Raw genomic sequence first — 20,892 nt, 5'->3', positions numbered from 1 at the left:
GGTGGGACCCCACTCCTCCCTATACGCAAGGCTGTATTTTGGAAAATTTGTAAGAAGGGGGCTCTAAACACAAAAACCGACAATTTAGGGGTGGATTTCTGACACTTATTTGTTTGTTGTTTTTGGGCATCATATTCCACTCATTTTACGGTATTTGCCATCCATTTTGGACAAATTCGAACGTTACTGGATTTGCCATTCATTTGCCTCCCTACTATAATTTGAATTTTACAGCTTGATTTGAATTATTTGTACTACTACTTCCTTTTATCTTGGATTTGAACACAAATTTACAAGAGCCCGTTTGGATATAAGAATTTTTTTATTTATTTTTGAAATTTTTTTACATATTTTTCAATTAATGTTTGGCCATAAAATTTTCATTTTTCACTTGAAGATGAATTTTAGAATTTTTTGAAATTTTGAAAACTCCAAAAAGTTATTTTTCAGAATTTTACTCATATCACTCGCAAAACTACAAAAAAAAATCCAAAATTATATTTTTGTCTAAACACAACTCTAATTTTCAAATACCGATAAAAGAATTTTCACTTTTTTTTTGGAATTTTAGAATTTTTATATCCAAACGCCCGCTAAGTAAAATGCACTCACATACTATTACATGAGGTTTTGAATATCACTTTCTAGTCTAGATCATAATATGAAACGCTTTTTCAGCATGAAACAAACATAGTAGGAGGGCGGATGTACGTGCATCACTATGGGTGCTTATAGCACCCACCAATTTTAGTTGAAACTTTTATGATTACATAGAAATTCCATACAAATTTAATATAAAGCATAGACAAGAGGGGTTGCTCTGATGGTAAGAAACCCCCACTTTCAACCGAGAGGTTGTGAGTTCGAGTCTCCCCAAGAGCAAGGTGGGAAGTTCTTGGAGGGAAGGATACCGGGTTTCTATTTGGAAACAGCCTCTCTACCCCTAGGGCAGTATAATCCCACTTGGTGGGGACTGGGGAGGGTAATGTGTACGCAGACCTTACCCCTCCACGTTATAGTTTCTTTCGCATTTTACCTCCCCATTCATCTCAATTCTCATTCCTTGCTCTTTATTTCATCTCTTGTACTTTCTCCCAGTTTAGATTGAATTTTGTCAAACTAGATTTATTTTTCTCTCCTTTTTTTCTCCTTAACAAGTTAAGTTTACACATAAATAAGAACAAAAATCAATTAATTATTATCCAACTTATGAGAACGCTATTCTGAAGTAGGTTTGCAATTTAATATGAGACTTTTTAAAACCTTTTATTTCTAAATTGATTATTATACTCCAGTTACTTTACTTTAAGCTTTTATTAAAAACTTAAAAAGCTAATAGTTGAAGATAATAAATTGGGATATCAAAGCATGACCTAAATCTGGATATTATATAAAGTTAGAGAAGTATTACTATCTATGTAAATAGAAGAGTATCGTAGCTTAGTCCCAATTTTGACATGTTAAAATATTCAAAAATCTTTACCAATTTTCTCTCTCTATTTTGATTGTGTATACAAAATATTTAACCTGGTGAAAAAAATTGAATAAAACTCATTTCGATTTGATGATTATGAACAGAAAATTGAATTAACTAGACCAAATAAATCCAAAATACCTCTACTATAATTCTATGACTAGTGTTAGATTTACACTAGAGCACCCATTAACTTCAAATCATGGATCCGCTACTGACAATACCTAATACCTATTCGTGCACAGGCACTTGAAATCTTAACACGAGTAAAATCTCAGTGTAGGTATTTAATATTGAGCGCTGGTACTTAAAAATTCATTGCACGAGTACACTAAGCTTGGCATGTGTACTCTGAACCTTAACGTGAATACCCAATACTTACTCATACTTAGCATTATATTATATATTTCTAAATTATAATTTAAAACATATTTAAAGCATAACTATCTCATCATTTAGGAATTTATTATAAATAAAGCTCCGTATTTAACTATTATTTTCTTATATTACGTGCATTGAGTATATATTAGTAAAATTCTCTATTGACTTTTATGGTCAATTGTGCAAGTAAAATTTTAATTTTAATTGGTATTAGTAAAATAATAATACAAACATATTATTTTTATTCTTATTATATCTCTATATACTCATTTATTTTTGTTATTCAATTTCAAATACTTATATACGATTAATACTATTTCTCATATTTGTTTAATTAAAAATAATTATTTGAGCAATAAGTAAATGCATAATTAGGGTATCTAAAAAACTTTCACCATCTTCGCACTTAAATAGTCACATTGTAAGTATCTCTCTAACATTTCTCTCGGCGCACGTTAACGTGGCTTTGCTAACGTGCGCTTGGAAGCCATGGGAGGGAGAGGCAGACCCAAGCGGAATCAGGCGAAGATACCAGTGAATGTTCAGAGATCAACGGAAACAAGGAATGCTGTGCTAGAGCTGTTTGTGTCACCAAAAGGGTTACGAATCGAGGAACCAAGTGGAAATTGTACTCCTAGGAACATGCAAAGTGAGCTGAGCAGAGAAGAAGCAGATCTATCGCTGGGCAAAGGCAAATCGAAGGAAATTGTAGCTACTCCTGCAGCTGAGCAAGCTATAGTTGTCGGATCTGGGCAAAAGGAAGTAGAAACACAAGGAGTGAAGCAGAATATGAATGAAACAGTACCATGCAGCTCAGGTACTGTTAAAGATGGTGAGCAAGGAGAAGCAAGGAAGAAGAATATGGACCAATCCTGGGCAAACGTGGTAGCAGGCAACAAATTGGCTATGAAAGGTATGAATTTACAGTACATAGCTCCAACAGTTCAAAATGGGAAAAAAATTGCAAAGCTAGAAATTGAAGATGTCGAACTAGAAACTGAGAAATGGAGTTCTGCTATTGTCCTATATGTGATTGGGGAAACACCTACAATTGGAGCAATGGATCGATTTCTGGGCTCAGTGGGTAAGTTCTCAGTGAAACCACAAATCTACTATCATAATGAAGGATATTTTGTGATAAGGTTCACTAATTTAGAGGAGAGGGATCAGGTGTTGTACTCTGGTCCACATATGATTAATAACAAGCCTATGATAATGAAGGCATGGTCAGAAGATTTTAATGTTCAAGATGAGGTCCTGAAAACCATTCCCCTATGGGTGAGGTTTCCAAACTTACCCATAAATTGCTGGGGCGTGAAAGCTTTAAGTAAAATAGGCAGCACATTGGGAAATCCAGTATATGCAGATGAATGTACTACTGGTTCAATTAGGATCTCTTATGCACGTATGCTGATAGAAATGGACATTACAAAACCTCTACCTAGATATGTGAAGCTACAGGATCATAAGGGGAGGTTAATCCAGCAGGAAGTCACTTATGATTGGGAACCAAAATACTGCACAAAATGTCTGAAAATAGGACATGATTGTGCTGAGATTAAAACAGTGCAGCCTCAAAGAGTGGTGCAGCAGAGGAAGATAACAAAAAATAAGCAAGTGTGGCTCAGAACTGACAGACAAGATGATAATGTGAAGAAGGCAGATGAGAAGAAGGTTGATGTACAGCAGGAAGCAGCAGTGAATAATCAACATAATGAACCAGAACCAACAAGTAATGATGCCCAGGGGAAGGAAGAGGGGTGGATAACTGTCCTAGGAAAATCAGCAGCTAGGCTAGCTAAAGCCAAACAAGCTGAGGAACAGGAGATATCTGGAAGCAATGGATTCCAAAGCCTAGCAAAGAATCAAGCATATGATGAGCCAGGTACAAGTGCAATGCAGGTGAGGAGTTCAGAGGTGCAGGGTTTGTATCACCACCCATACTTTATACCTGTATGAGTGTGATAACTTGGAATGTGAGGGGACTGAATAAGACTTATAAGCAAAAGGAGATAAAGGAGTTTATAAAAAGGAATAATAAAGCAATAATAACATTAGTAGAGCATAGAGTGAAAGATCAAAAAGAAAATGCAGTGATCAAGAAGATAGCACCTGGTGGGTAATGGATTTCCAATTCAAGTATAAACCATAAAAGCAGAATTTGGATCATGTGGGATCCCAGGATATACACATTTGAGCCAATGGAAATAGAGGAGCAACTGATACATGGTCAAGTCAGAGTTATTGCAAAAGCTGTTATATTTGGTTTCTCAGCAATATATGGATTGCATACTGTTAAAGATAGATTGAAGCTATGGGACAAGATGAGGCAAATTCACAGCATTCAACAAGGACCTTGGCTAGCTATGGGAGACTATAATGCTGTAGTACATCCACAAGATAGACTATGTGGCACAGAGGTTCAAGATATGGAAACAAAAGATTTTAAGGAGTATATGAGGGATACAGGGATGAATGAGTTGCAGTATATGGGGAGGAACTACACCTGGACTAATAATCATACCTATAGCAGAATTGATAGGGGACTTGTAAATGTAACTTGGATGATGACAATGCCAAATGTGAAAGTTCAGGTGCTGGAACCAATGATATCTGATCACTCACCACTGAAGTTAGTAATCTGTCAGGCACAAGGAAAGAAGAACAGGCCATTCAAGTTCTTTAACTGTATTGCTGACCACCCTCAATTCATGCAACACATTGAAGAAGCTTGGAAGGACAGAAGCACAAATGGTAGAATGCAGACAGTATGGAACAATCTTAAAGGGGTAAAGGAGGCCATCAAGAACCTAAACACTCAGCATTACAAAGGGGTTGATGGAAAGATAAAAGAGATAAGGAGGGAGTTGCAGGGAATACAAGAGGAAATGAGCTCAAAACTGCAGAATAAGGAATTGATTGACAAAGAAAAAGAGCTGAAGGGTGAGTTAGAAAAATGGGGAAAGATAGAAGAAAGCATATACAAGCAAAAGTCAAGAGTGCAATGGTTGAAGTTGGGAGATTCTAATTCAGCCTACTTCTTTGCACAAATGAAGAATAGGAGTCACTTGAATGGAATTCAAAGCTTAATAAATGAGGTGGGAGCTCAGCTTATAATGGAGGATGATATAGAAGCAGAAATACTAGGATACTATAAAAAATTGCTTGGATCAAGAGCTGAAAGCATACCAGCCATCAACCCAAATGTCATGAAGTTGGAAGCAACATTAAATAGAGGCCAACAGGTTCAATTAATAAAGCCAGTCTCCAAGGAGGAAGTGTGGGAAGCCATGAAACATATTAGTGATCTTAAAGCACCTGGTTATGATGGGTTTAATGCTTTATTTTTCAAGAAGACTTGGCAGATTGTAAGTGAGGATATAACAATGGCAGTGATGGAATTCTTTGAAACAGTAAACCTATCAACTGTACAGCAATAACCTTAGTGCCTAAAGTCAGAAATCCTGTGAGTGTTAAAGAATATAGACCTATCTCATGCTGCACAGTTCTATACAAAGTGATCTCCAAGAGATTACAGAAAGTTATGGATGATTTGTTGACAACACACAGTCAGCTTTTGTGCCTGGAAGAGTGATAACTGATAACATAATTCTAAGTCAAGAACTAGTGAAAGGCTATGGAAGGAGAGGAGTATCACCCAGATGTATGATGAAACTTGATATGCAGAAAGCCTATGACTCCATTGAATGGCCATTCATGGAACGAGTTCTCAATGCACTGGCTTTCCCAGACAAATTTGTGAAATGGATTATGACATGCATGGAGACTGTTACTTATACTGTGATGATAAATGGAAACCTGACAAAACCATTTGATGCCAAAAAGGGGTTAAGGCAAGGAGACCCTATGTCTCCATTTTTGTTTGTACTGGCAATGGAGTACTTAACAAGAAGCCTCAAAACACTGAACCAGATCCCAGATTTCAACTACCATCCCAAGTGTGCAAAGATGAAAATCTTGCAGCTTGGATTTGCTGATGACCTTTTATTGTTTTGCAGGGGTGATATAGGTTCAATAAAGCTTTTGTTCCAATGCTTCATGGAGTTCTCAAATGCTTCTGGACTGGTGATCAATAAACACAAGAGTTCTATCTTCTTTGGTGGAGTATCACAAGCTGATCAGGTGGGAATCCTAGAGTTTCTAGGAATTCAAAAGGGTGAGCTACCAGTAAGGTATCTAGGTGCCCCATTAAGCTCAAAAAGAATATCCATAGCCCAGTGCCAACCTCTAATTGACAAGATAATGGGAAGAATAGAGTCATGGACTGCCAAATTTCTATCTTATGTTGGCAGAGTCCAACTGATAAAGAGTGTGTTGTTTTCTATACAGACATACTGGGCACAAATCTTTGTATTGCCTAAAAAGATCACAAAGTTAATTGAAGCAATGTGTAGAAGTTTTTTGTGGACAGGAGAGGGAAGTATATCAAAAAAGGCTCTACTGACATGGGAGAAAGTCTGCTTACCTAAATCTGCAGGAGGCTTCAACATTATGAATATAGCTATGTGGAACAAGTCTGCCATCTGCAAACAATTCTGGAATTTGTGCAAGGAGAAAAAGAAACTGTGGATCCAGTGGATACACAGCTATTACATCAAAGGAAGGCACATATGGGATGTTCAACTGAAACAAGCATCTTGGATGGTGAATAAGATCATAAAAGCAAAGGAGACATTCATGGAGGCAGGGCTCAGCTATGAAGATATCATGAATATGCAAAGCTGCTCAATTAAAACATATATCACAGGCTGCGTGGAAGATTTGAGAAAGTTAGTTGGAGAAGGGTAGTCTGCCATAATACAGGATGCCCAAGATGGACATTTATACTAACTGTGGCAGCTCATGGGAAGCTATACACAAAGGATAGATTGCAGAAGTGGGGAATGCAGGTGGATCAGGAATGTGTCTTGTGCAAGCAAGCCAATGAAACTATACAACACTTGTTCTTTGAATGCACATATGCAAAAGCATTGTGGAGCACACTGTTAGCATGGCAAGGAATTAGAAGACCTGTAGCTGGTTGGGATGAAGAACTACGATGGGCTGAGAAGAAGACTAAAAGGAAAACAGCTGCTGCAGAGTTGTACAAAATGACAGTAGCAGCAACAGTATACCATGTTTGGCAAGAAAGGAATACTAGAATTTTTCAAGCAAAGGTGACAGGTTGGGAAGCAGTAAGTAAGAAGATCATTCAAGAGCTACATTGTCGAAGTACCAAACATACAGTGGGAATGCTACATAGACTAGATTGGTACCCAGTGTAATAGTTAGATACAAGTGTAAATAACAGTTCATGGGGAGGGATGTGATGTATAGGAAAAAGGTATCTTGTAAGGGTTTGATTTACTTGTAAATATTTTCCCTGATAATACAAAAGATTTAATTACCAAAAAAAAAAAAACTTTCACCCAAAAAAAGAGTTAATAAGATTAAGGGTAAAATAGGCATTTGAAATATTTAATTGAGTTTGAAGAAGGAGAGTGTCTATTAATTCAAAGTTGGAAGATAATTTTGATTTTTAAGATAAAATTAGGGATCTAAATGATTTTCACCCGGGGAAAACCTCTGGAAAACTTCTCAAAATGAAAAAAGAAAACAGAAAAAGAAAAAGACTATGATGCAAAATTCTTGAAAATATAGTACTAGCATTGCAAATAGTGCTAACTTGGAGGCCATAGTTATGCAAAGAGACAACACATAATTTAGACCAGAAGGGAACGAATTAAGTAGGGAAGTGGACAAATTTGTAATAATAGGAAAGAGTAGTGGATTTTATTTTAAAGTTGGGACTTGCCGATTTTTAGGGATGCTACAATCGGATGTCTGCACACAATTTGCTGGCAAAGAACAACTTTCGTATAAAACACTCAGCACCATTTTAAAAGTGCTCTTCCTTTTTCCACATTGAATTTGTTGCTTATTATTTGTTTTATACGTTAAGTTGCTACACATAATTAATCAGGATATTCTTATAGGGAGCCTAACGAGTTCCATTTCAATCTAAGTTATATATATCGAAATTTAAAAAAAATTAGTACGATCAATATAATTTTATTTGTTATAGCATGTTAGTTGCTATTATATTTATAAAAATATCACTTTATGTTATCTAGTACGTGATCTAATTATATACTATTTTTATGCCGTTTGAATTAAACTATATATATTTTAATTCATGATATCGAAGATGATGGTGTAACATTTCCATCAAATATTTTTGAACGCTATAATTTCTACATGAGTCTCTTATGAAGAACGTAAAATTATATTATAATACTATTTTAATCATTGTGATCTTCAATTGGGAACTAAATAATGGCTGAGCTTTCAAATTAATGGAAAATTTTATATTAAGATAATATTGTAGAGACATATACATCAAGCACAACCGGACATATATTAGTATATGGATTACAAGTATTCGTATTGACTAATTTAACCCCAAACACAGCATCTCATCTGCAAATCAGTAACTAGGTATTCTCCCAAAATATTAAGTACTTACTATAATATGTTCCATCTACTATAAGAAGTTTACTCCTAAAGATGTAACTTTAAAGACAAATCCTGCAATGTGGGATTAGGTAATTATTTGATTTTTGTACTTGCTCCAAGAACAACGACCTAGTAAAATTTTACTTGTGGGGTTTGGGAAGGGTAGTGTGTATGCAGACCTTATCCCTATCCCGAGAGAATAGATAGGCTATTTCTGAAAGACCTTCGGCTCAAGAAGACGAAAAAAGACTATATCAGTACCACCAACAGATACCATATGACAAATAACAACATCATGAAAACCAGAATATAGATGCAAAGCAAAAGCGATAGCCATTAAATAGATCTATCACTATGAAAAACGAAAGAGTAGTAAGACACAACATTAACCACTAGCAGTCTCAAACAAAAATTCTATCAGACTAGCCTCACAAAGGTTCGAAGTAAGAAAAGACTCAATTACCTCCTAACCTACAACCCTAATACTCTACCTTCGTAGCTTCCTATCAAGGGTCATGTCCTCGGAAATCTGAAGCCTCGTTATGTCCTGCCTGATCACCTCTCCCCAATACTTCTTAGGCCGCCATCTACCTCTTCTCGTGCCTTCCAAAGCCAGCCGCTCACAATTCCTTACCGGAGCATCTGGGATTCTCCTATGTGCCCGAACCATCTAAGCCTCGCTTCCCGCATCTTGTCATTAATGGGAGCCACACCCACCTTCTCCCGAATATCATCATTCCTAATCTTATCCATCCTAGTGTGTCTGCACATTAACCTCAACTTCCTCATTTCTTCTACTTTCATCTTCTAGATATATGAGTTCTTAGCAGGCCAATATTCAGCCCCATACTTCATGGCCGGTCTAACCACCGCTCAATAAAACTATCCTTTGAGTATCGGTGGCACTCTCTTGTCACACAGGACTTCAGATGCTAACCTCTATTTTATCCACCCCACCCCAATACGGTGTGTGACATCCCCATCGATCTTTCATCCCCTATGGATTACCGACCCAAGGTACTTGAAACTTTCTCTACTTGGGATGAGCTGTGATTCAAGCCTCACATCCACGCCCACTTCCCGCGGCTCAGCGCTGAACTTGTACTCTAGGTATTCCATCTTAGTCCTGCTCAGCTTGAAACCCTTAGACTCAAGGGCTTGTCTCTAAATCCGGCCTCTTGTTAACACCGCTCGCAACTCATCAATCAGAACTATGTTGTCAGCGAATAACATACACCATGGCACCTCCCCTTGAATATAGTGTGTTAGCGCGTCCAACACCAAGGCAAATAAGAAAGGGCTAAGCGCAAAACCTTGGTGTAACCCCCATAACAACCGAAAATGCTCTGAGTCACCTTTTACTGTCCTAACCCGAGTCTTAGCCCCACCATACGTGCCCTTAATCACCCTAATATAGGCAACCGACACACCTTTTGCCTCCAAGCATCTCTAGAGAACCTCTCTAGGAACCTTGTCATACGTTTTCTCCAAATCAATAAGCACCATGTGCAGATCCTTCATCCTCCCCTGTATTGTTCCGCCAACCTCCTAATATGGTGTATAACTTCCATAGTCGAATGATTCGGCATGAACCTGGACTGCTTGTCGGATATAGACATTGTCCTCCTCATCTTTACTTCAATCACTACCTCCTAAACTTTTATGGTATGACTCAGTAATTTGATACCCCTATAATTACAACAACTCTAGATATCACCTTTACTCTTATAAAACGGAACCACCGTACTCCACCTCCACTCATCCGGCATCATCTTCGTCCTAAAAATAATATTAAACAGCCTAGTAAGCCACTCCAAACCTGCTCTACCCACAGACTTTCAAAATTCAACCGAAATTTCATCTGGCATGGTCTCGCTGCCCCTACTCATCTTACGCATAGCTCCCACGACCTCCTCAACCTTGATGTGTCTGCAATACCCAAAGTCACGGTGACTCTCAGAATGCTCCAGTTCACCTAACACAAACCTGATCCCCTTCGTCATTCAGAATTTTATGAAAGTAAGTCTGCCACATCTTCTTAATCTTTCATCTCCCATCCATATTCTATCATCCTCGTCTTTGATGCACCTCACTTGGTCCAAATACCTAGCCTTCCTCTCTCTCGTCTTGGCCAATCGGAATAACTTCTTCTCCCTGCCTTTTTCCCCCGGTTCCTCGAGCGTACGACCAAAAGCCGCATTTTTAGCCTCCGTGACCGCCAGCTTAGCCTCCTTCCTAGCTACTTTATACCTCTTCATGCACGCTCATCTCTGCTCTTCACATGTGCTCCCGACTTCAAGTACGCCGCCTTCTTCACTTCCACTTTACCTTGGACCACTACATTCCACCGCCAGTCTCCGTTGTGCCCTCCAGGGAAGCCCGCCGAGACCTATAATATCTCTCTCGCAACCTCCATTGTACAGTCTGTTGTAGTCGACCATATAATGCTCGTGTCACCACTTCTCCTACAGGCTCCCATAACCGACAACCACCCCTCTAACTCATGAGCTATATCATTAGTCAAGGCTCCCCACCCGATTCTCGGTCGTCCTCTGACAGGCCTTTTCTTCCTCTTTAACATAATACCAGCATCAATCACCAAGAGCCTACGCTTTGTAGCGAGTATCTCACTCAGGATAACCTTGCAATCATTGCACAACCCTCTATCACACCTCCTGAGGAGGAGATAGTCAATCTGAGTCTTCGCCACCGCATTTTGAAAAGTAAACAAATGTTACTCCCTCTTCGGAAAGCTAGAGTTCGCAATCACCAACTCAAATGACTTAGCGAAATCCAACCTATGATCATGTTAATGATGTGTTGAGGTTCTTCTTGTCCCGTCTGTTTATTAGAATCCCTATTTCTGAAATGATTTTTTGCTCAGCCACTCAGGAATTCTGAAGATGCCCGTTGTTGAATAATCGGGCTACTTTATCCCTCAACTATCGGCAATCCTCTGTTATGTGGTCGTGAGTGCCATGATATTTTCACATCTGGTTTGGATCTCTTTGGGCCGGGTCGTATTGTAGAGGTCGAGACCATTTGGTGTCTTTGATGTGTTCGATAGCCGATACGATGGCAACAACATCAACATTAAAGTTATATTCTAATAACCTTGGTGTTTCTTTAGGCCCGATAGGCCTTTTGAAACCGTTCTTGCTCATGAGTCCTCGACTGCTCTGGCTCAGTCATTTCTCCTTTCATTTTGCTTAGAACTCTGTCTGGACCCACTGCTTCTTCGATCCCTATTGTACGGCTGGTATCGATCCCTGTTCGACCTTGGTTCACGGTCGATATCTCTCTTGACTCTATCGACGGGTCTAACAGGATAAACGGACCCGGAAGGAGCCTCTAGTTGATCATCTTCGACTTTGATTTTCGAATGATATCGGTTATGCACATCAACCCAAGTAACAGCTGGATACTTTATCAGATTATTCTTTAACTGTTAGGAAGCCACCGAACTTCGAACATTGAGTCCTTGGGTGGAAGCTTGAACGGCCCAATCATTAACGAACCGATGGCAGGTCCATCCGTTCCATTTGGAACCGGGACATGAAATCTCCAAGCATCTCATTATCTTTTTGTCTTACTTCGAAGATGTACGACTTTCTGGTCTCGACCTTGATAGCCCCAGCGTGTGTTTTCACTAAAGTGTCTGCAAGCATAGAAAATGAGTCAATAAAATTAGGGGGTATGTTCTGATACCTTATCATAGCTCCTTTCGACATGATCTCTCCGAATTTTTTCAGCAATGCGGACTCAATCTCATCATCTTCCAAGTCGTTTCGTTTGACGGTGCATGTATAGAAAGTGACGTGCTCGTTTGGGTCACTCGTTCCGTTATACTTAGGAATGTCGAGCATGCACATTTTTTTAGAGATCAGCTTCGGAGCCGCATTCGGAGGAAAAGGTTTTTGTACGAACTTCTTGGAATCCAGGCCATTCAGTATCGGCGACGCTCCTGGATTTGGTCGACCCTGGAATTGTAGGTTTCCACCTTTTTGTCGTTTATTTCGATTTTCTTCTCCCCTGATTCTATCCATTTTGTCAGCTCCTCGAGCATTTTTATGATCTCGGGGTTGGTCCCCAACTCGTTTTTGTTCGACCTCTCTGTGACCGGTTCTTCCTTGCGGGTGATTTCCCGGGATGGATCGGGTTTAGTTGTGCTCGGTGCGCGGTTTTGGTTCTGTAACTGAGCTATCGTCGCCTGTTGAGCCTGTAACATTTCAAAGATCATCCGTAGATTTATCCCATCTCCTCCATTGTTTTGAGTATTCTGCGTTGTCGATCGGGCTCTACCGCAGATGTAATTCTCGGGGTTGGTAGGCAGGTTTGTGTCGATAGCCACATGCGAGTTAGCATCCCACGAGTCCGCGAGTGGAATTCCGACGGGGTCAATGGGCGGTACCTCGTTACCGGGCTCCATGTTGTCATTTTCACCGTGGTGATCGGATTCGTTTTCAACAGGTAGAGGTCCCAATTGTGACTTTGACACTTTGAGCTTTAACATGAAATCAGAGATACTTCAAAGAATAAGTGTAAAATAGTATGTGTTATGAAAATTTATATCAAATAACCACTATTATCCTTAATCCCGCGATGGACGCAAACTATTTACCCTCATAATCGGATAATAATTGAATTTGTAAGTGGTTTTAAGGATACGTGGATTAAATTGATACAAAGCGATAAATTAAATTGTAATTGAAATAATGTATGATGAAGTTGGGAGGTGGGCTACTCTTGAACAAAGTGTATTTCTATTAGTATCAAGACACAATTGGATAAGAACGTTTTGATGTTGTTTTGAGTGTTCCGAAGGTTGGAATAAGTTTGAATGGTGATATGTGACTTGTTGGTATGTTTGGTTGAGGTCCCGAGGGCCTCGGGATGGTTTTGAGTGGTTGACGGGAAGTTTGGAACTTGAGTTGTGCTGCAAATTTTGTTGTTCCTGTCATTTCTGCACATGCGGATTGGGGACCGCAGGTGCGAGGCCGCAGAAGCGATGAGGAGATCGCGGATGCGAGTTTGGCCTTCAGGAGAAGAACTGCAGATGCGGTTATTTGGACGCATCTGCGAGACCGCTGCTCGGGTGCAGATACAGTTCTTGTGACTTAAGTGGAAACCGCAGATGTGGTAGTCTTGACCGCAGAAGAGTCCCGCCGGTGCATGAAATAGGCCACATGTGTGAAAGTGCTAGACAGAATGTATGAAAAGGCCCCTTCACAATTTTCAGTCATTTCTTCATTATTTTTGTGCGATTTTGGAGCTCCAAGCAGTGATTTCAAGAGGGAATCAAGGGGTTTCAGCGAGGTAAGCTACTTGGATCTTATTTATTGTGTTTATGATAATTTTTTCACTACCTAATCATGAAATTAGTGGGGAATTTGGGGTGAAGTTAAAGGATTAGGATTTGAGGGACCATTTGAGGTCGAATTTTGATGTTCTTGGTATGTATAGACTCATGAAAGGATGAGGATTCTTGTGATGTGATTTTTATCGAATTCCGAGATGTGGGCCCGGGGGCCGGGTTCGAGCATATTCGGGATTTTTGGTCTAAATTGATAATTTTTGTATGGGTTTCGTTCCTTTAGCGTATATTGATGATAATATACTGATTTTGGTTAGAGTCAGAGCACTTGGAGGCCGAATCGAGAGGCAAGGGCATCGCGGGCTAGAGTTTTGACTTGGTTTGAGGTAAGTAACGCTTCCAAACTTGGTTCTGAGGGTTCGAAACCCAAGCTATGTGTTCTAGGATTATTGTCGAGGTGACGCAAATGCCAAGTGACGGGCGTGTGGCCGTGGACAGTGAGAATCGTGGCCTGGATCATCCATGGCACTGCTTAGTGACTCTTTCTTGCTGATATCTGTGTTGGTAATTATGTGATTAAGTTAATAAGTTGTGAATCATGCTAATTATCATGTTAAGGCTTCACGCCAATACTATTGAGACCCGAGAGGCCGGTTCTTGCTGTCATATCATTAGCTTCTTAGACATTCTGTACTCAGTCATGTTCATGCATATTATATCATGCCTCAGTCTCGATTATTGTTATTTAACACATCATATCATTGTCCAGACTAATATCATGATATTTTGAGCCCGTGTGTGCGAGATATTACCTAATTAGTTAATTAATTATTGGATATTATTAAAATCCCCACCCCCACCCCACGTGGCAGCAAGCCACTATATCAAACAATAACTCTTAGTCATTGTTGATTAGGTGGAAACTAGTTAAAAGAAAAGCCTTAAAAAGCTACATAACTTTAACAAATTGAAAGATATTATTCTTCCAACAATTTGAAAGAATTGCAAAAGCTCTTATGATTCCATATGAAGCTAACGTAAAAGGATCTAACGGTTTCATATGAAGCTAACGAAAAAGGGCAATCTGAAGCTCACTCCAACAAGAACGGACGCTAATCTTGAAACAAAGCAATTCCAAAAAGATTTCTTAGCACCGTAGCAACGTGAGATTTTGCGATTTTAAAGGATTACAATGCAACCTTTTCCAAGAATATCATACGGATTTTTCCCTACTCCAGGTATGTTAAGATTATCCCTTCTTTCTTTTGGCATGATCTATATGACATGAACGAAACGAGAAAATGCAGAACTTCCATAAATGACTCTATTCGTAGAAATGCTAAAGATGTGTATGTTCTTATCCTCCCATAAGTCTTATTATTCTATCGTCTATTCACGGGTCTCAGAAAAATACCTATTTGATCAAGTTTATCCGAAAGGCATATTGAGTTTTATGGCATTCCGAGAATATCTTATTAACGTATTTCTTATGCATTTCATGCATTTATACATGCACATTGACCCATGACTCAGACGAAATTATATATATATATATATATATATATANATATATATATATATATATATATATATATATATATATATATATATATATATATATATATATGTATGTATGTATAGGGGATATGGGAAAGGTTATGGCATTATATACTCATCACCACCTGATCAGCTGGTATACGTTGATGATTTGCCCACAGCGGTCGAGATGATATAATGCGCGCCCTCGGAGGCTGATGATGTTATGAAACATGTACCTATGAAAGATATGACATTCATACGCATATACATAAAACTATAAGTATTTCATGACTTACAAAGTTTTCCAGACTTACAGGTTAAGTCATTTACTCTATATTTCTTCTGTGTCTGTTATGTACTTATTTATGTGCCTTACATACTCGGTACATTATTCGTACTGACGTCCCTTTTGCTTGGGGCCGTTGCGTTTCATGCTCGCAAGTCCCGATAGACAGTTCGAGAGCCCTCCAAGTAGCTATCAGCTTAGCGGAAGATGTTGGTGCGCTCCATTTGTTTCGGAGTTGCTTGTTTGGTTAGTATGATTGTCACGGCCCTAAAACCCAGACCGGTCGTGATGGCGCCTCGCGTGAAGACAAGGCCAGCTGACACACTCCCAATTCATTTTAAGCAATTAAAATAATACGAATTAAGTCTTTAACATCATAATAAACACAAAAGTAAGGTGAAACGGTACAATTGCGGAATAGACATAGCCCGACATCAGGGTGTCACCAGTCATGAGCATCTATAACAATACTACAAGTCTGAAAATGTTTACTCAACTATCACATAACTAAAATAGAAGGAAGTAAGATAGAGGGAGAAGCACTGGGCTGCGAATCGCCGGGCACCTACCTAGTGAATCTCCGGAATCTGCTGGAAGCTCTCTCAACCCTCGCAAGCAGGACCTGATGCGCCTGAATCTGCATACGGGGTGCAGGGAGTAAAGTGAGTACTCCAACTCAGCAAGTAATAAAAATAAATGCAGTTTGAGTAATAAGAAATCACGTAAAGGCACACCAACATGCTATAAAGAAACAGTAAAAACCAGTAATTAAAAACAATGAACCAGTGGAAATAAAAACAATGAAACAGCGGAAATATGTGAAGTCACTTTAGTTCAGTTTAAACTTCTTGAAAATGCCCTTTTAACAATTAAGCAATTAAATAACAGGCAACTAGGAAAGATAAACACATAAAGAACCGCCCCTCAGGCACAAAGTCAACAAAAATCTGCCCCTCGAGCAATATCATAGAACAACACCAGCACCTCGGGCTACATCTCACATCACAATGGGTACCCGCGCTCACTGGGGGTGTGCAGACTCCTGGAGGCCCCCCTTACGGCTCAAGCGCAATATCAAGCCATCTCGTGGCGTACAATCTCAGGCCCTCGGCCTCATAATCAACAAGTCACCTCATGGCGTACAATCTCAGGCTCCCAGCCTCATAATCATAATCAGTGCATCCTCACAACACAGGCCCTCAGCCTTACTTAGTCAGAATCTCATAAGCCACTCGGGCAACAGTAAAATGTGATACTCGGCCCAATTATCATTTAAAATATCCTTTAATGTATTAAAAAGAGTAGACACTACTGAGTTATGAAAACAGTAGTATATAACATGACTGAGTACAAGCATAAAGTCAATACAGTGAGGAAATATCAGTAAATATCCCCTAAGGGTCCAAATAGTTGGCACGAGGCCCAAATATGGCAATCCACCCAAAACATGATGATAATAAACAATTTTTCAATCAAATACGCGGTAAAACAGTCACTCGGGACGGACTAAGTCATAATCCCCAATAGTGCACGACCCCACGCTTGTCATCTGGCGTGTGCGCCACCTCAATATAGCACAACGATGTGCAATCTGGGGTTTCATACCCTCAGGACAACCTTTACAATCATTACACACCTCAATTCGGTCCAATCTCTACCCGCGATGCCTTTGCCCCTCGAATCGGCCTCAACTCGCGTCGAATCTATCCAAAAAGATAGTTACGACATCAAAATATGCTAAGGGAATGAAGCCCATGCGAAAATAATCAATTTACAACATAAATCTCGAAAATATTCAAACCTGACCCTCGGGCCCACGTCTTGGAATTTGATAAAATTTACATCATTAGATTCCTTATCTCCCCACGAGCTCATACATTTCAAAAATTCTGAAATCCGACCACAAATGGTCCTTCAAATCCTCAATCAAAGGCCTAAGTTTCCAAGCCCTAGTTTCCTCTATGTTTAACCCTTAATTTCCCCTAATTACAGCTCTAATCCGTGAAATGATAATATAGGAACGAGTTTTCATGATCCAAAACCTTACCTCAATGGAGTCTCCTTGAATTCTCTCTTCAAAATCGCCCAAAACTCCAGAATTCGCGTTTAAAAATGGTGAAACCCTCTGAAAATCGTGAAGGAAAAATTATATACATTCTGACCCAGGCTTTTTGCACCTGCGGTCCATCCACCGCATCTGCGGTACCACTTCTGCAGTCCAAGGCACTGCATATGCGATTTTAACTTACTCGAACACAATCCGCATCTGCGATGCACCATCTGCACCTGCGCCATCGCAGGTGCTGTTCCTCAACCGCTTCTGCGGTTCCTGCCATCCCCGGGCTCTTCCGCTTCTACGACTGGTCTCCCGCATCTGCGATCCTTCAACCGCAGATGCGGTTATGACAACAACGAAATGGCTTCAGCTCTCAAACTCAACTCCAAACCTTTCGTCAACCATCCGAAATCACCCCGAGGCCCCCGAGACCCCAATCAAAAACACCAACAAGACTTATACTACCATCCAAACTTATACCGATATTCAAAACACCTCAAACAACATAAAATCAACCAAAACACATCGGATTCAAGCCTAAGGTTCTAAAATCTTCCGAATTCCGCTTTTGATCAAAAAGTCTACCAAACAACGTCCGAATGACCTAAAGTTTTGCACACACATCCCAAATGACACAATGGAACTACTACAACTCTCGGAATCCCATTCCGAACCCTATATCAAAATCTCACATATCAACCGGAAAATGCCAAAGTTCCACTTTCGCCAATTCAAGCCTAAATCTATCCCGGACCTCCAAAACACATTCAGATCATGCTCCTAAGTTTCAAATCACCTCCCGAAGCTATCCGAACCATTGGAACTCACATCCGATCCCTCTAACACATAAGTCATCATACGGTTGACCTTTTCAACTTAAGCTTCCTCAAAAGAGACTAAGTGTCTCAAACCTTATCAAATCACCTCCCAAAGCTTCTGAACCGTTGGAACTCACTTCCGATCCCTCTAACACATATGTCAACATCCGGTTGATTTTTTCAACTTAAGCTTCCTCAAAAGAGACTAAGTGTCTCAAACCTTACCAAAACCTTTTCGAACCCGAGCCAACCAACCCGATCACACATAGAACCGATAAACAAGGCAATAAGAAGCAGAAATGGGAAAAATGGAGCGGTAACTCATGAGATGACTGACCGGGTCGTCAGATCCTCCCCCTCTTAAACAAACGTTCATCCTCGAACGATTCAAGAAACATACCTGAAGCCTTAAATAGGTGAGGATATATGCTCCGCCTCGGTCTCCTAGGTTGCCTCCTCCACGGGCCGACCTCTCCATTGCACTTTCACTGAAGCTATATCCTTTGACCTCAACTTTAGAACCTGACACTCCAAAATAGCTGCTGGCCTCACATCATAAGTCAAATCACCGTATAACTAAATCATGATGAAATCCAGAACATGAGACGGATCCCCAATATACTTCCGGAGCATAGAAACATGAAATACCGGATGCACACTCGACAAGCTGGGTGGAAAAGCAAGCTCATAAGCCACATCCTCAATTCTCCGAAGTACCTCAAAAGGCCCAATGAACCGAGGACTCAATTTACCCTTCTTCCCAAATCTCATAACACCCTTCATGGCCGAAACCTTCAACAGAACCTTTTCACCAACCATGTAGGACACATCCCGAACCTTCCTGTCTGCATAACTCTTTTGTCTGGACTGCGATGTATGAAGCCTCTCCTGAATCACCTTCACCTTATCTAAAGCATTCTGCACCAAATTTGCCCCAATAGCCTAGCCTCACCCGGCTCAAACCAACCAATTGGAGATCTACACCGCCTCCCATACAAACCCTCATATGGAGCAATCTGAATACTCGAGTGGTAGCTGTTGTTATAAGCAAACTATGCAAGCGGTATAAACTAATCCCATGACCCTCCGAAATCAATGACACAAGCACACACCATGTCCTCCAATATCTGAATAGTATGCTTGGATTGTCCGTCCGTCTGAGGGTGAAAAGCTGTGCTCAACTCAATCTGAGTACCCAACTCTCGCTGCACAGACCTCTAAAACTGTGAAGTGAACTGAGCGCCCCCTATCTGAAATAATGGAAACTAGGACACCATGCAAACGAACAATCTCCCGGATATAGATCTCTGCCAAGCGCTCTGAAGAATAGGTAGTACATACAGGAATGAAGTGCGCAGACTTGGTCAGCCGATCCACAATCACCCAAATAGCATCGAACTTCTTCAAAGTCCGTGGGAGTCCAACTACAAAGTCTATAGTGATCCGCTCCCACTTCCACTCAGGAATATCCATCCGCTGAAGCAAGCCACCGCTCTCTAATGCTCATATTTCACCTGCTGACAATTGAGACACCGAGCTACAAATACCACAATGTCTTTCTTCATTCTCCTCCACTAATAATGATGTCTCAGATCTTGATACATCTTCGCGGCACCCAGATGAATGGAATACCGCGAGCTGTGGGCCTTCTCCAAAATCAACTCCCAAAGCCCATCCACACTGGGCACACAAATCCGGCCCTGCATTCTCAACACCCCATCATCACCAATAGTCACATCTCTGGCATCATCGTGCTAAACTTTGTCCTTAAGGACAAGCAAATGAGGATCATCTGAATGGCGCTCTCTGATGCGAACATATAAAGAAGAACGAGAAATTACACAAGCCAATACCCGACTGGGCTCCTAAATATCTAACCTCACGAACCGATTGACCAAGGCCTGAACATCAACTGCAAGAGGTCTCTCCCCAACTGGAATATATGCAAAACTCCCCATACTCACCGTTTTTTGGCTCAACGCATCGGCCACCACATTGGCCTACCCCGGATGGTACAAAATAGTAATATCATAATCCTTCAGCAACTCCAACCACCTCCGCTGTCTCAAATTAAGATCTTTCTGCTTGAACAACTGCTGGAGGCTACGATGACTAGTAAATACCTCACAAGACACACCATACAAATAATGCCTCCAAATCTTCAACGCGTGCACAATAGCAGCCGACTCCAAATCATGGACAGGGTAGTTCTTCTCATAGGGATTCACCTAACGAGAAGCATAATCAATAACTCTACCCTCCTACACCAATACACAACCAATACCAATTCTCGAAGCATCACAATACACGGTGTATGAACCTGAAGCTAATGACAAAACTAACACTAGAGCTGTGGTCAAGGCAGTCTTGAGCTTCTGAAAGCTCTCCTCACACTCATCCGACCATATAAATGAAGCACCCTTCTAAGTCAACTTGGTCAAGGGCGATGCGATAGATGAAAATCCCTGAACAAACCGGCGATAATAACCCACCAAACCAAGAAAACTG

Source organism: Nicotiana attenuata, unplaced genomic scaffold (genome assembly GCF_001879085.1).
Source record: "Nicotiana attenuata strain UT unplaced genomic scaffold, NIATTr2, whole genome shotgun sequence".
Lineage (NCBI taxonomy): Eukaryota > Viridiplantae > Streptophyta > Magnoliopsida > Solanales > Solanaceae > Nicotiana > Nicotiana attenuata.
This window is presented reverse-complemented; position numbering follows the sequence as displayed.